The sequence below is a fragment of the Vespa mandarinia genome, unplaced genomic scaffold, assembly GCF_050613455.1.
Source record: "Vespa mandarinia isolate Hongniang unplaced genomic scaffold, ASM5061345v1 scaffold_61, whole genome shotgun sequence".
Taxonomy (NCBI): Eukaryota; Metazoa; Arthropoda; class Insecta; order Hymenoptera; family Vespidae; genus Vespa; species Vespa mandarinia.
The window spans coordinates 191874-210089 of NW_028197195.1; the positions used below are offsets into that span (position 1 = coordinate 191874).

At 34.4% G+C, this 18216-nt stretch overlaps 1 long non-coding RNA gene across 2 annotated transcripts; it reads right to left on the minus strand.

Moving 5' to 3' along the window:
• Positions 1–7140: 7140 nt before the first annotated feature.
• On the minus strand, positions 7141–18077 carry LOC146872040 (uncharacterized). Of its 2 annotated transcripts, none has more exons than XR_014983728.1 (5): positions 18024–18077; positions 17670–17893; positions 17256–17569; positions 17003–17140; positions 7141–16537 (listed from the first exon to the last, which is right to left on the minus strand). It is a non-coding gene; the product is annotated as an uncharacterized LOC146872040 (long non-coding RNA). The 2 variants fall into 2 exon arrangements; XR_014983729.1 differs by having other exon boundaries at positions 17955–18070.
• Between the last annotated feature and the right edge of the window lie 139 nt (positions 18078–18216).

Consider the following 18216-nt stretch of genomic DNA (forward strand, 5'->3'; position numbering starts at 1 on the left):
AGTATTACTATCTAATTTTTGATATTTATTTCCACCACTGTTGACTGACATGAATTTCTGATTATGATCTGTACTAGATAGGACACAACAGCAGTAAAATTTTTTTTGATGACAAATGAATAATAAAAGCTATACATTTGTCGATTATTTTTACAAAATGAATAATTTTTAATAATGATCAAAACACAAATTCATTTCCATATTATCTATCTGATTTTTGTCCCGTGGCTACTTTGTTATGATTTCTTCTTTAGGCGTGCACTTAATGTTATTACTATTATTACTGCAGTAATATATAATATGATAATATAGTAATAAGAACAGTAATATTAAGAAGAAACAGAAGAATATACTTATATATATTATGTACATCATGACACATAATGACGGTAATTTATAATAATAAAAGAAGAAAAAGTGTATTATTTTACATGGCGCGACATATGAAGAAAAGTACAAAACGTTTCTTTTGTTTCCATCCTCCTTATCTTTATCGTTTCTCCTTGTCTTACTACCTTATGATAATTTTTGCATTTGTTTTTATCCTTTTTTTACTCATTACTTTACATATGGCGCATGTTATGGCTTTCATCCAGTGCGTTACGTGTGTCACGTATCATGGGCTCCGTCCGGTGCACTACAGATTATATAAAAATATTTCATATAATAAAGAGACTGATAAATATGTAAGGTTTCCCCGATCACTTCTTATACCTAATGAGTGATTTACAATAATATTATTAGGGACTTATTTCTAGAAGACTAAGATTTTTATAGGTGGATAACAGATTTTTAAATCTAAGTATGAGAGGGGTGCGGAATGTAACACTTTCCCCCATATTTGAAAATGTGCGTAGATATACGTACATTTTAATATTTATCTTTATTTAAGTACGCGTTTAATTCGAATAATATGCTTGGTCGATCGGGTGCGTCAGCTGCGGGTTCTCCTTTTTCCTCGTGGAGGGCAGTAGTCTCGGGTGCCATTTTTGTGGGTGGTTCTTCTCGTTCCACTCTTTTGGCATGGTGGAGGTGGAGGAGGAGGACTGAACTCCATAGGGCTCCTAGGAGATGTAGGCTCCATCCATAAATATCGTGTAATCCGTACCCATGGGTGAGTGTGTCGACGATGAATTTGACTAATCGAAGAGGCATAAAAATGGCCAAGATTCCGGCGCTTGCTGATTCGAAGGTTACGAAGGAGTCGTTGTGCCGTACTTAATGCAATCTTACTTAATGATTCTTCATCCATTAGGTTATATAAAGAAATTTTGCCTAAAGGTATATGTCTCCCACTAGCTTCTTTAGCAAAAGTGTCGATAATGGCGGGTTTTTCAGCTGGTTCCATGATGTGTGACATGAGTTTATTTAGATCCCCGCTTGTTCCCAGGTGTTCAGGGTCGCGATGTACCTCCACTGTGGCTTCGTCAGAGGTTGAATTACTGGGGGAAGTATTGATTCGATCAGTTTCGGAATCACTCTATATCAGGTTCTATGTAGATTATACATGTTGGACAATAATTCATTACAATCTTTTGGTGAAGCTTCTTTCAGGATGATACGTGTTATAGGTGCTAGGAAATATGAGTCGTTCCGATATGTGATCGGTAATTCCTTACAGCATTCCTCAGTCTGCCTGACCTTTACTTCCACAGGAATATATTTTATAATATATATTACTTTTGCTGCGATGACCGCCATTGTATCCTGACTGCTTCATCAAGGTATAAGCCATTTCTTCGGGTGCTATTGTTGCTAAAGAAAGAGCATTCTTGAGAACCTGTTGCTCTAAGACACATTTTTGTTGCATAATATCGACATATAATGAGGTTAGTTGTGTCTTAAGATGTCTTTTTACATATATAAATTTTGAATTCACATAGGCGAGGATATCTGAGTTTTCTACGGAAGTTTTACTCTTTCCTTTAAATGTTCTTCCAAGTGATGTTTTTATAATGAATAGCTTAAGGTGTTCTATTTTGCGGATAGAGCAAAAAATATTTGCATAAAACAAACTTGCTGGTTCTTGTTAGAGCAAACGTGACGTCTTTCGTTGTCACTGTGTAAAGTATGGGTCCTTGAGATGATTCGGCAGGTGTTAGTTTCATTGCTGGCCCTTCATAAAGGACATCATATTCATGGAAGCCATAGCTGTCGGTTGAGATGTTTGATCAGTAACTTTCGCTTTTATCCGAGTCGAGGCAGGCTTCCTCGTCCAATGCACATACGGTTCCAGATTTTAAGTGGGTTTAATTGGCTTTTGTCATGACAGTAGTAAAGTAGTGTGATCCTAACGGAGGCTTGTACTACTACGTCATCCCATGTTCCATAGAGGTTGCTATATTGAGAACCTTTGCAAGTGCCATCTGTCGTGGCGGTACCACTCAGGGTAAGACTTCTTGTGTCATTGCTGTTTTTCTTTATGACTTATATGAATGCCTTCGGGTCTAGGGAGAGATTGTCCGTAAAGTGCAGTTGTTGGCACAATTGGTGGGTCAATATGAATAAGTATTCTCGACGTCCATTATGAACGATGGACGCGTGTGAGTACATGCTGCAATGAAATATCGTGCGGTATATCTCCACGCGACATTGTAAAACTCTTAAGAAGTAGTAGTCAGCAGTCTGTAGTAAGTCTACGTAGACTGTGTTATTAATTGGTTGGAGATTCGGGATCTCACAATCGGCTATATCTAGGAGAGAGTACGAGGTAATATTCAGGAATTGCGTAGCGCAATCGTACCCTACCAGTGCTACTGCTACTTTTATTAAGGTTAGCATCGAAATAAAGGTTTTCATTGTAAGGATTTTATGTCGAGTTCTGGGCTGTTCTGTTTTGCAAAGCGTCGAAAGGTAACTGAGGCCGTTAGCTCGTTTAATATTTCTTATATTCTAACTTATAGATTAAGGTGGAGGACCACCTTACCAACCGTCATCATGGAAGGGAGAGCGATCGTTGCGCCATGCTGCGTTTAGAGAAACCGTGTGTCGATATTACAAGTTTCCATGATGCCGATTTTTACTTGGATTTTTAATCTGGAGTCTATTGGCGTGTACTATGCAATCGCCATTATCGATACGTATTTTTATATTGTGTGTTTAATACTTTTATTACATCGAATGATCCGACATATTTGTCATCGAATTTACCTTTATGTAACCCTTTCAGAAGGTACACTCGGTTTCCTATTTTAAAATTGAAAACTCATTGCTTTCTGTCATAATATATTTTTGATTTATTTTTAGCGTTAATTAAATTTCGTTTCGTGGCTTTCTGAGATTTATCAATCTGTTCTGACTCGTTCTGGCTAATTGACCAAACACTAGTTCGTGATGTGTACACATCGTTCCTACAGTGTACGTTTATATTATATGAAAACATTGCCACATCAATCCAATCGCTGTGCCGTTTTGGGCTATTTTCGGTTTCAAAAATTCTACGAGGACGTGATGTGGTTGTGAACTATTTGATTATGGGTGGTACGTGCTTATCTGGTATTGATGGATTTGGGACTTTCTAGCTACGTTTTTCATTAATTCTGACAAAAAGTTAGTATCTTAGTCGGTCAAGATACCTTTTGGAGAGCCAAATCGGCATATTAAATTTTTAATAAATGCATCAGCGATTTCCTCCGAAGAAGCTTGTTGAAGAGGAATCGCGATAGAATATTTACTTAGAAGATTGCATTGTTAAGATATAGCTATGTCGGGTTTCGTGGTAGGTATCGGACCTAAGATGTCCATAGATATCTTATCGAACGCCTTCCCGGGCGTGTCAGTGATAGTCATGATGAGTTTTTAACCTAATAAGCTTTTTCGTTTGACAAATTCTTCATTTCTGTATATAATTTTGAATATTTCTTTGTAAATTTGCCCAATAGTATTTTTGTCGGATTCTAGAGCAAGTTTCCGATACACCTTTATGTACGCCTACAGGCGTCGAATGGTTGTCATGTATTATTTCAATTCGTTCGGTTTCCTTAGATATCACTATCTCACGCCTTAATATAATGATCTTTGTTTCTCTACCTAAAAAGATCGAATAAATTTTGCGCCTTATGTCGGCTCAGGGTATATCTCCCTCTGGTCCTCTAGAGATTTCTATCGTTTATAATTGTAGTTTTATGGTCGCGTCAAGAAGAGAATGAAGGACTTCATCCAGGGTCTCTAGTTGAATAGAGAGTGAGATTCTTTCCTTGACGGGAAACACGGTTAAATACCTTTCATTTTTCTTTATTCTTCCAAGGGTTGCGTCGGTAATGGTGGGTAATGTATAATTGTCTGCTAGCTCTTTTGCGTCTAGATCTACTAAAGTTCCGTTAGTCCTAATAAAGAAGGTAATGTTCCCGTCATACATTATCATCATGTCTTTTATCTCTGTTAGATTGCTGTCGATATGAGCGTAAGTTTCTTCGGTTGGAGTTACGTCATTAGTTTCGTCTGTCTTATCGTATACGTCGGGTGAGACTTGAACAGTTTCTTTTATTATATTATCCGCTTCCTGATCTTGAGATTCTTTAGACTCTTGAATGCTTGCGCGTTTATTTCTAGCTGTATACATTTCTTCGTCACTCGAGCTTGTTCCTACTATCGGAAGTATTTGTTGTTTATGGAGGTCCACGGGGTTTCGAGATAAAGCGTCCGCGTTTACATTTCTCTTTCCGGCCTTATATACAATGTTATATTTGACTAGCTTTAATCGCCATCGTATCAATCTCGATACGATGTCGGGTCTCTCATGAAATTCAGCCATAGTAAGGGCCTGTGGTCTGTTACCAAAGAGAAATTAGTACCATAAAGATATGGTCTGAAATAATTCATTGAGTATATAATGGCTAATAATTCTTTCTCTATGGTCGAGCAGTTCTGTTCCGCTTGGTTTAGTAATCTCGAGCTTTAGTATATGCGATAGGTAGATTCTTCTCTATTTCGCTTTGGCTTAATATTTCTCCGATAGCGTAATTGGATGCGTCTGTTGTAACGACGAATGGTTTTGAAAAGTCCGAGTATTGTAATAGTGGTTCTTGACATAATAAATTTATTAATGTTTTGAATGACATCTCTTGGCTGTCCTCCCATTTGAATGGTATGTCTTTCTTCAAGAGATATTAGTGGTTTGCTGATAGCGGAGAAGTTTGATATAAACCTTCTGTAATATCCGGCGAACGTTACACGAGAGCTCTCCAGAGTATAAACCTAGAATCACTAAAAGTAGAAGAAATAAAAACAGCAAAAGATATGATAAGAGATTCCCTGGAACTATTTCATTTACCAGGAGATGAACTCACGTTCACAAATACCATAACTCATAAGATCGAAACCGTAGATTCAACACCCGTTTCCGTACGTCAGTATCGTTTCCCTCCTAGACACAAGGAGGAAATAAATAAATAGATAAGCGAGCTCTTAGAAAACGAAATTATTCAATCTTCAATATCGCCTTATAACTCACCTCTCTGGATCGTCCCGAAGAAAGCAAGTGCTGACGTGTTCCATTGCGGAATGTAATTCTATTGCTTTGTCGCATGCGTCTGTAAGGTCCCTACATTTATGAGCCGATAAATACGGAAAGTAATCCATTGGTAACCCGGTGCAGAAACTATAGAGGGCGAGTTCGTCAATCTCGCACTTTTTTTACATCGGAAGCTTCTTCCCAATATTCTTCTTCATCCATGAGTGCCTCATGGTGATCTTTTACTCTACCGATGTATTCTATCATTGATTCATTCTCTCTCATTAGTATATTTCGGAGCTCTGCTTTGTAGTATTCTTGTGAATGACGCGTCCTTAATGTCTGCCTGAGTCTGTTACATAACGAACTCATTGTCTTAAGATCGTGCTTCTCGATCGCGCGATACGCGGAATCGTGCAACTTACGTATTGCAACTAATCGTAAAGAGATCTTCCGGTATCGTTTATCGCGCTCTCTTACATGCCTTTATAAATGAAGTTAGTGGCATATTTTTTCCGTCAAATTGCGGTATCATGCCCAGTGCCTCGTTAACCGAATGATTATTAGATGTAGAACGACTCTCACTCCTTACAGCGAGGATTTCTTTCATTATGAATGTGATAGGATCGATCTCTGGTTTCGCGGCGGATGCGTACTCGGTACCACGCCTAAGCATCTCTTCACGTTCGCATATAACCTGTTTGCGTGATTTTAACTGAGATTCTTTATGCAATAGTTGCCTATGAGCTGTTCCGATTTCTTGTTCTGTTGGTCGACTAGTTCTACTACGCGTTTCCATTCTGTCGGCTGTCGCGTCAAGTTTGTCAGAGCGAGTCATCTTATCGGTTGACATATCGTATTAACTCATCCCACCTCTGTCACTAAATTTACGTTATGTTCCACACGGTACGGGCCTCAACAAAAATATATAAATAAGTTACTAAACTTACCTGAGGTAACTTGTGAGATTTTCTTGTGAGATTTGTGTCCTTTTTGGCCGTTACCTGCTATGTGCAGTTCTTGACACGGGACGAACACCAATACGAGCTGTCTTCCGTTCAAACGATCTCCTTCGTAATGTTGATTGGTGTTAGACGATATGGAATTGCTTGGGTGAACTATACTCGAGGATCGGACGGCGATAATCGACTCGGATAGTGAGTCTTCTTCTCGATCGTGACAGGTATGAGGCGGTAAGGTACGGCCTCGTGTTGGTCAGTAGTTTCCGTTGGAACAATTCCCAAATCTTTGTGGTAACGAACCGAATCGTAAAATGACGCGAGTAGTCGACGTAAATGGTATTTTCTACCACGGCGTCGTTTTCTCGGCATAAATGAAGCTAGGATTCAAAGATAGGATATATTAACTCGTACGTGCGATTCGTACGCACCACCTAGTAAAAGAATAACTTAAGGTTAAGGATTCACGTCTTATGAAAAGATAGCTTTTATTAGCTTTGAACTTGTCGACTGTGTGACAGAAAGTTCTTGAGACTCGCGAAAACAATTAATGTAACTTGAAAATAGTTTAGAACTTCGTGAGGTTTTGTTGGAAGTTAAGCAGCCGGGATTATTTAAGACACACTGACTTTAACTTAACAATATTAATTTATTAATACTTTACAATAACTGTCGAGAATAACTTTCGAGAATAACTTTCGAAAAAAATAACCGAAAATAACCGTTGGAACAAAAAAATACAACTCCTGAGATCCGTTGTACAGCCGCTTATATACCCTAAACTAAAGATCAATATCATTAATGCAATATTATTAATTAGACAAATTTAATATATATACCAGAATTATATAGCGTCGATTATTTTTTCCTATTATTTAATATTTTATGATTACTATGATTACTATCTTTAGTTCTAATTTGTAGATCTGTATAGGTCTTTCAAGAAATTATTTACTTATTCGAGCAAATTAAAAAATTAAATTACGTATAACATTCATACTTTTGTTTTTAGATAAAATAAAGCAGAATCTTTATTTAACGAGGTTGCGTCGTACGGGAGCGTTTTTAGGTATGCGTCCTTCACCGGGTCAGGTTCGCGGATCCGGTTCTCGCGAATTAATGGGAGAACGCGAATTTTTTTGAAAGATCCCGTGGAACTCGTGAGGTAAATGCACGTTAATGAATTGTATCACGAATTGAAGTTATCACAGTATATTTGTTGAAATATGATACAATTATGGATGTAGTAACGATTTCCATTGTGCCGGATACCTCCGTTAGAGGCGTAGCCAGTGATATTCGTAAGAGTCGGTTGTCCTACTGATGAATGCGAATGCTCGTATACCACTGTCTTTAGATTTCTCTCGAACTATCCAAGAAGGCATTAACAAATTAGGAAAGGAAAATAAAAAAAGAGGAATTTAAGTAAAAGGTACATGGAAAGGGAAAGCAATATTCTTATTGATCGTGGGTATGTCTGGATAGTTCGTTCGAAATGTTTTTAAGCAATCTCATGTTTGGTCCTTTATCCTGGTGACCGTGTGGACCCATGAGTGTTGCATTGATATTTGAAGGATAGGTGCTTTGCTCGACACATTATCGAAGATTAGGTATTTCATCATTTCTACGTTACAGCATTTTAAAACTTTTAGCTGCTATATATATATATATAATATCTCGGATTGATTATGGGAGGTGATAAACGAAAATATGTTTCTCTGTGAACAAAGAGATAAATCTTTATTTGTTAATTAATGCTTAGTTTCTGATTAGTCTTATCTGTGAGCAAAGAAACGACAATTTACATTTATTATTCACACTGTTTAAATTTTATACTACACTCTCGTCCTACTTCTCTCTTTTACGTTCTATTTCTTACTGCCCGTTTCTCTCCCAAATCTTAACGACTCGATTTGTAGGTCACAAAAGAAATCTACCTGAAGAAAGTATACTTTCTTTACATATATACGTGTGAAAATCTAAAGATATCGGAAACAATCGTAAATGAGATCGAGAATCGCAATAATAACTCTCGAAATATTCTGAACGCGGCAGTGATCGCGTTCGATTTAATATCGTTTATTCCAGAAAGCCGATTTAGATTCGAAAGAATATCGTCGTAATATGAGATTGTGACAACAACGGTTCCGCACTTCGCCATTCTGCATATATTTATATTCGTTCTCGAATATTCTATTTACTTTCGTCTAATCTCTTATCGTCTTTCTTTCTCCTTAAAGTTTCCTGTCATCACTTCGGTGCTCTTTGCCGACATTTTGTTTCACACTTTACTTTGCACGTTTATTATTTATTTCACTCAATAATAATTACAATGTTTGCTAATCTTACAAACTACGTACCTATGCACTTAGCAATTCCTAATGTCCTTTTTTTTTCTTTTTATAATTTTTAAATTGTTGCCGTTTCCTCTTTTTAATTTTTGAACTTTTCTGTTAAAAAATACACGAGGATGTAGATCCGATTCCCTTTGTGGTTTCTCGTTTATAGATAATTTCTCTAGTAATTCTGAAATGTTACCAACAACCTCACCATCCTGTTCGTACTTTGATGATTGGTTCGTTAATTTCCTTCGCCTGATCAACTATCTTACTTGTGATAATTCCAGTATTTGCCGTAGAACTTGTCTGTTTGATTGTATTTACTTTTACATTTTTAATATTCAATATATCTGCTCTATTATTTTATTCTTATTGTACAAATACGAATGTATGCGTGCGTATATTATTAAGGTGAACCCATAATGTGGAACCCATAATGTTTCATTTAAATAAATTTCTTCTTTTCATTTGTATTATATTATCTTTGAGGTCGAAGTCTTCAATCATACAACGAGAAAAATCATTATGTGAATTTAATGTTCGAATAATTAATCTCCCTTATATGTCATTAACTTTGCTCTATTTCATTTTTAATTACTTATTGAAAGCTGAGTTTCTCTTGTTATCATTATGTGAAAAGCTTGGATAAAGCCGGCAGAAGTGAAGAGAATATTATGCTTGATGAGCTCTTATTCTCTTCAGTTTCTACTGTTCCTGTGAAAATGTCATAATTCTTTTCTTGTTTTTTTTTTGAATATACGCATGAAAGCATCTCCATATTCTACTTAATCGATATTTCTAATTGCTCTATTGATATATATGACATCGGTATTTAAATTAATCCATTGATATGCATAAGTCGGTATTATAGATTGCTTTCATGTCATTATTGCAGATTAATTTCTTATCAGTAATTTACATTTCTCTTCCTATGATATCGTAAATTGTTTGGCTCAATAGATTAATAGGCAGCTATTAAGATAATAAGCTAATGGATAAATTCTGAAATTGTAAGGATGACATATTACTGGGAATAGCTGTCATTTCTTCTTCTTCTGTAGTTAAATCTATTCATGCGAGAAGTTCAATGCCACGGATAACTTAATTTTTCAATTAGTTTAAATTTATTTTATCTGCTTTACCAAATGAAAGATCTAAAGTTTCATCGTATATGATGACATAACTGTTCGACCGTTTTATTGATAGACACGTGTTATAAAAAAGATTAACAAATATAAGATATTAGTTCTAGTCGCGACGTTTGCTTGTACAATAGTTGAAATAATCTAGAGATCCATGATAATTGCATTCGAAAACTTCATTCGATTAACGATGTCTCATTATATGGAATTTGGAAAATTTTTGCGTACTGTTCGAATACTTTGGACATAGTATTTTTGCTTTAATGGAATAAAATTTCAGGGAGTGTATCGAATATGAACGTTATATTTGCGATACCAAACATTATAATAATATTTAATTTAATCTATAAATTCACGATTGTCATATATATATACATACACATATTCATTTTCATTTATAAGAGAAAATTCTGGTCGAATTCTGTACACGAATTCGTTATATTCGTCGGTACTTTATTTTTCTTTCATATTAGCTTCTTTTTTGGAAGATCGAAAGAGCGTTTTATAAAATTTTGAATATCGTAAGTTCTTCACTTAGCATAATCGATATATTCGATTCTAAAGAGTTCAAAATTTTTTGATGTTAGACTATAAAGGTATTAAGGATTTTCTGATCTTTTGAAATTATATGTTTTTTTATTTAATATTTGTATCAGAGTACTACTTGTGGATCTAAAAGTGAATTTTGAGTAAATTTATTTTCTTCGATTACTGTTTCAATAGCCGTTACGTTCATGGAGCAATCAGCTGACATGAAGTAGACCGTAGTATCCTACCTTTAGCAGAATATCATTATCTTATTCCCATGTTAATGTTAATTAATATATTTTCTGTGATTGTTGCACTTCTTGTCGATAGATTCGTTGTTATGATCATGTAATGTGTTTCTTGTGATACTAAGTTAGTTGTTATTTAATTTTCACTTTTTCCCTTCGTTCTAGCATCCCATTTAACATTTGCCATCTATACTTCTCTCATTCTCTCTCTCTCTCTCTCTCTCTCTCTCTCTTGGTTTCTATTTCTCTTCCGCTTTCTCTTCAATTCCGCTCTCTCAAATTCATATTAACGCCACTTATACCACCGTCGAGGGTGGAAACGGAAATTGAACCAAGTCAGAATAACTGTATCTGTCGATATCTCAACCTCTTTCTCTTTCTTCTTTTCTCTCTCTCTCTCTCTCTCTCTCTCTCTATCTCTCTCTCTTTGTTATCTCCACACATTTAAAGATGTTAATATTATTATAGATCGAAATCACAATATACAAAACGTGGCCGTGCAGTAACAGGAAGAAAAAAGAGTGACGTCTATAAATTGAAAGTTCAAACTAACGAATATGTAAAGAGAGAGAGAGAGAGAGGGAGAGGGAGAGGGAGGGGGAAGAAGGAAGAAAAAGAAGAACAAACAAAAATAGAAGGAAAAAAGAAAGAGAAATAAAAAGGAAGGATCTAAGGAAGAAGCAACGAAAAGTGCTACTCCTCGCCATCTCACTTTTTTATAGCATCGCGTGGTTGAAGCTGAAGTACAGTGTAAACGAGATACAATTTGATTGTCGCCGCTACGAAAGAGAAAGATGGAGATAGAATATTGGTGGCATAGGTACGCCGCGCCGCACAATCTCAAATACGACTGGCAGCTCGAAAGATCTACGCGAACGACCGGAGACCAGTTGACTGTAGTAAGACCTTCATCCGGATTGTCGTGCAGGCCAGCAGAACGTGGCTTCTCGACCAAAGAATCGATGTTTCGTTACGATACACCGTTCGTTTTTTTCTTTATTACATTTTGTCGATCGTTACTATAAATCGTTATCATAGTTCACGATCTTTACGAGCGAACGGATAAACAGCTGAAATTTTTCTTTTTTCTTTTATTCCTCCCCGAATTCTTTGAAATCGTTCAACGTATTATTGTGTATGCATATAGTACTTTTATTATCATTATCGTCATTATTATTATTATTAGCATCGTATCCCTTTATAAAAATACGTAAATACATCGTATTTTAATGCGCACGATTTCTTTTCAATCTGTACCGCACATTATACAACAAGCCTTTATCACAAGAGCAGAAGGATCATTATCCTCTGTAGACAAAGTAACAATTTTCCTTCGATGTTCTGTCTCTGTCATCTTTTATATCAATCTCGTGCTCAACGAATTTTCCCTGTATTGTCTTCATACAAAGAAAGAATGCAAATTTTGCTGTGGCAGGATTAATTACTACAATTGGTAAGTACATACACTCACGTTTTTTCATCTCTGTATCGTTAATCTGCTTAATCGTTTGCGTACCACAACCCACTTTCGTGCTCTTCAGATTTTGTGTCGAACAAAGCCAGAGCATTTGGCCGAAACAGACAACTGAAACTGATGGTCCGCCCGAAATTTGTTGAAACGCGCTCAGCCTTTCAAACGCATGTATGTCGCATTGCTATTAATAATCTAATTTATATTTTGTTACTTATTCTAAATTAATGGAATATATATATATATTTTTTCTTTTTCATTCATAATTTTTTATTTTATGTATTGCATATATATGTACAGTTGTTTACCGCATTGTACATGACAAACGCTTCCGCGCTCTTCGGCTTTTTTCGATACGTAATCGTTTCGATTCGTAATCGCGCTCCTTGGCGTTTTTCGATCATGTTTTGTCGAAACCCTCTGGTACACAAACAGTTAATATATGCTTTATTGCATTTTGAAGATTTTCTTTGTTTTCTCTCGCGAAAAAAAGTGATTGAACTTTATCTACTTATATATTATTCGCTTATTGTCGGAAATAGATCATGTTTATTGTTTTATATTTTTTTCTTGTTCTTCAGCGTTGAACATTTCTCGTGCTTGTGACGTAGAAGATCGTGGCTCACAAGATCGTTTTAATGTAAAAAGTAATTATCGTTTTTCATTGATAGATTGAATCGTTTGAGGCTTATGATCGTGTCGACGTGACGTAAAGAGATTCAACTTCGTCTCATAAATAGATCATGCCATTGACGTATCGATCTTATGAGAAAATTAAATTATATTATAATTAAGTGATTGCACTTAAAAGTTCTTAGAAGGACAAACAGCTTTCACTAGCATCGATCATGATCCTTTTCATTTCTTTTTCTATTTTTATTTATTTTCTTTTTTTTGTGGAGAATTGGAAAATTTTTTAAAAGCTTTACAACAATCGATTTTACATTATCGTAGCAATTATCGACGTTCGTAAAATTTATTTTAATCATGATTTAATCGATCATCATTATGTTATTGTTCATTCAAGTCGAATCAGCCGGTATGAGTCCATTTGTTTTGCGAAGCAGTAATCGATCGATTATACGAAAATGACCTTTACGTGTAATATAATTAGAGTAGTTTACAGCTCATTTTCGTGTAATAATTGCATTCGGAAATAAGCTGATTCGTGTAAATCGATCGAATTGTCCGATTTTAAGAAGAATTTACTTCGGCAGGTACACTCAGAACCGTATTCAATAATCTTTCAAGCGTTGCTCTTTACTTTTCACGTAAAGAGTTTCTACTCGCGACTCACCAAATCTACTTTTCTCACCGAGAACTCTATTTGCTTCCTCGTTGGTGTACTCTAGAACGCCCGATCCTCTGGTACTTTCCTTATCTTCTTGTCTTCTTCCTATCAAAACTTATGTTAGTACATTTATACGTACTAATTGTTTTGATCGTCATTTCGTTGTCTAGCTTTTTGTGTCGCATCAACGTATTTTCTCAAGGACTGGCCAGAGTTTCTTCGGCCGTCTTTCTAACGCCGCTCTTCTGCGTACTTCTCTTCAAGGAAAGACTGAGATTCTGATAGGCTACTTCTCTGATGTTAGCTTCTGCACATTTCTTTTTACGGACAGATTATTCTCTTGCTCAGTTACTTCTCTGACGTTACTGTTTTGCGTATTTCCGTTTAATACTATTTTTCGATCAACTACTTTTCTGGTCTTGATTTTTTGCGCATTGCCTAACGATGCTATTTTTGCTATTTTTCTGATAGACTGTCTTTCCTGACGTCGATCTTCTTCTTCGAGTTGTCAAGCACAAACGCGATCACTCGTACATGTTACTATTGTTTAATCACTGGTTGGCTTACCTCAAGTGTATTATTTCGTTTACCTCGAAATTCATTAAATGATATTGAATTCTTAAACGTTGATAGTGTCAATGTAGTAAAAGAAGTATATATAGACGGAATAGTTATCATCCGATATTAGATGTCGATGATAAATACTTTGAATGAACTTATACAAGCGTCGCGAAGGAATAACCGCATTTCTTTGTCAAAGTTGGAGTATGCGGATTGATAACGCTCCGATTTTATGGAATAGCGTTATGTAACGGCTTGTAACTGTAAGAAAAAGTGAACCTCTTTCTCTCTCTCTTTCTCTCTCTTTTTCCATTTCGGGATTTCGTCGACGACAAAAACGAAGAAACAACAAATCGTATTGAACAAAAATATCATCGTGCTATTTTTTTCTTCTTTTAGAGAATCTACAATATTTAAGATTAGGAGATAACAATCTACACGCCGTGTTGAGTAATGCGCTGAGATAATTTCATCGTTTGCATCATCTGGATCTAAGAGCTAACAATATAACCATGGATTATCCCGGAGGATACATTCACCTGTTACGAAGACACGATGATTTTTCTTAATCTACAAAAAAATTTGTAATAACATTTTAGACGTTTCAGAATTAAAGACCTACCACCCAATGGTGGTAGTTTTTGACAATCAGAATTCATTGGAAACGCTCAACTTGCAGAACAATAAACTCGCATACCAGAGGAAGTGACAGAAACGATCGTGATACATTGCGAGATACCGACATAAGAGTTAATGAAATGATAAAAACTCGATAAATAATTCTGATTATAGACGTAGAAAATTCTATTGACGTCGTGGTAAGATATTGGGACCTCGTCAAAATAATTCAATAGAAATTCTTAAAAAGAAAATATTTTTAGGAGAAAAATTTGTATACGTGACTAATAAAATATATATGAAGAAAGAAGTTTTTGAATTATGATTATGACTATCTCTTTTCTTCTTCTTTCGATGAGGCTTGCTAGAGACCACGTGCCAATTTCAATTCTTCACACTTAGCTGTTTTCTTTTCCGTTCCCTCCAATATTCCTTTATCTTTTCACTATGCTGTTTCTTTCTATCCTCATACCACTTCGCACCAGGTTTCTTCTTTAATCTTCCTTGGAATCCTTCCATGCTTAATATCCTCTTTCTAAAAATCTCTCTGCCTATAGTTTCTTCCTCACTTATATTATTTCTTTCTAGATCTTTCTTTACCTCTTGAATCCAGCTAGTTGTTGCCTTTTTCTCCCATAGGTACATGAGTATCCTTTTTGTTAATCTGGACTCATCCATTCTGTAAATATAGCCAAAAAATTGCAGTCTTCTTTATCGTTTCTATTATGCCTTCTATGTTCCTGTATATTTCATCATTAGATATTAATTTCCATACTTTTGTTGTTTTCACTGGATCTAAAATTTTCCTCATGATTCTCCTATCTCTTTTATTATTTCACATAGATAAACTATTGGTCTGCGATTGTAGACTACGCTGGTATCCAGCTTGGCTTCAAAATCTTTGCAAAAACAACGAGATTATGTCGAAGAGGCGCACGGTTTGTATGTCCAAGTATCAAGAATATTCTGTGCAAATTATACAGAAAAATTATATATAGAAAAAATGGACTGCGTCAAGAGCATAGAGAGGATATCGTCGAACGGAATTTCCGTTAATCGAGGCGTCAGTTTTTCTTACTTCTTCGCATTTGTTTTCATCGGCTTGTAAACATTTCATCTTTCTCGTCGTTTCCATTGATATCAACTTTATAATCTTTTCCTTCTTATTTTGTTACTCGTTTTATTTTTCTCTTTTCATTATATCATTTATAAACACTATTAATAACTTTTCCAAATAGATAAATTCCAAATAGATAATTTTTCAGATTATTCAAAATTATAGTGAGCGATGTTATAGACTGTTCACAAAAATATAATTCAACGAATTATTTCTTACATTTTCTAGTTGAAAACATAATCGATGTAAGTGGAATTAAATGAAATTTTTGAATATGTGCACAGCATTCAGTATATTTTTAAGTACAATTGCATATTGAAATTGGAAAGGAACTTTCTATCTTGAATGAGAACTTTTGAACAATTCTGCATTTTTTAATTATTATCATTATCATATTTGTAATTATGTTCTATTCCAATTGCTTTTAGCAATCTAAAAGTCGTGTTTAAAGTTATGCATTTAAAAATGCCCTTCAAGTCAATAATTTTAAATAAGTGCACGATGCCATGCTATGGCAATAATTAATGTATATAAATCAGATGACATAGTTCTTCAACTAGTCCAAGTATTAATCACATCAATCTGATATTAATGAAACATTATACGCTTAAACATTATTTTGTAGAAATTTTAATATAAATAACAATTATTGAAGGTTTTTTATACCGTAAATAATTAAATTTATATTTCGTGCTTTCCTTCAGAAATGCATACACACCCACATACATATTTTTTATATAGCAGCCAGTTTAGGTGCTCTAATACGCGAAAATCGAAAAGTACTAACGTTAACAAATGCAACAATGTTTTCCTGTAACGAAAAGAAAATATATTAATCATACGATCAATGTTTAAAGAAATGAAATGTAATAGGATTTAACGTATTAATATGTAGGTGCACTTTACAATTTAATTTTCTATCTATTCTTATGCATCCCTATATCACGTTGTAAAAAAATTTAAACGCATGACTCTATCTAACATGTAATACATATAATACTTAAACAAAGAAAACAAATTGCGAATATTATATTAGAAGAAACGAAAATTAGTTTATTAGAAGCTGAAAATCTGATCTAAAAATAAATTAACATATTCTAGAGTCTACGGACTATGATTCTACAAGTTTCTTTGGTTTTTTCATTAGCAATGACTCTACTCGACTTTTTTCTTTCCAAAACTTTTCTTTTATGAACAAAAAAGATTTAATATTCACTAACTTGTGCTGATTCGGACATGATTAAGTATTGAAGGTATTTTAAATTTGTTCACTCACTACTTAAGAAGTTCTACGATGGTTCCAAAATACTCGTCCACGATGTAAGTAAAAATTAAAGGAGAATGGATCCATAGAAAATTGAAAACAATGTAGTTCGATACATAAGTAAGTTGAAAAGCTCAACGTCGTTGTAGACTGATAAGACACGATCATAATGATGATTAGTAAAAAGACAAACAAATTTTTATTAAATCTATATTAATAAAAAAATTGTGAAATTATTAGGTATGAAATTAAAAAATTTACTTACCAATATTCTTCTTATAGAAGAAAATGTATTTATTTTTTGATCATTTTCTTCGATGCACTGACTCTACTACGCGAATAATGTAATATAGTATAAAAAGAAAAATAATTTTAAACTTTATAAGAAGAAATTATAACTCTATGACTGACTGCTTTGCTCTCGCAGTCAATTTAACTGCATATGATACTAAAACTTAAATCGCTAAACGTGGACGAAATTAAAGTAACGAACGAAGAATCCTTCTAATTCATGATTGTTATATTACTTAAACGGTACAACACTCGATTCATTATTACCCGCATGATTGCATTGATTATCTGAAAAAAGAAAAAAAAAACAAAATTATTAGTATGATCTTTATAATGAAAGTTTTTTTTTGAATTATGAAGGAAATGTTTAAAAAAGAAATTTACTTACTCTAGACTTTGTTGCACGATGAACTTTCTAAAACATAAAGAATATGTCAACACAGGCTCTACATCGCGAATTTATATTAAATCTAATTTTATTTAATCAGATTATTTTATGTTATAAAAATAAATCAAACGTATTACAAACAAACACTGCTTTTACTTCATATATATATATATATATAATATCTCGGATTGCTTATGGGAGGTGATAAACGAAAATATGTTTCTCTGTGAACAAAGTGATAAATCTTTATTTGTTAATTAATGCTTAGTTGCTAATTAGTCTTACCTGTGAACAAAGAAACGACAATTTACGTTTATTATTCACGTTAATTAAACTTTATTTACTAAATATTACCTATTATAAATATCCGTATAATCTCTCGTGCTAACTTTCTCTTCTACGTTCTATTTCTTACTACCTGTTTCTCTTCCAAATCTTAACGGCTCGATTTGTAGGTCACAAAAGAATTCGTAAATAACAAAGGACAATGGAAGGGCGGATCATGAGACGCACGGCAAATCTACCTGAAGAAAGTATACTTTCTTTA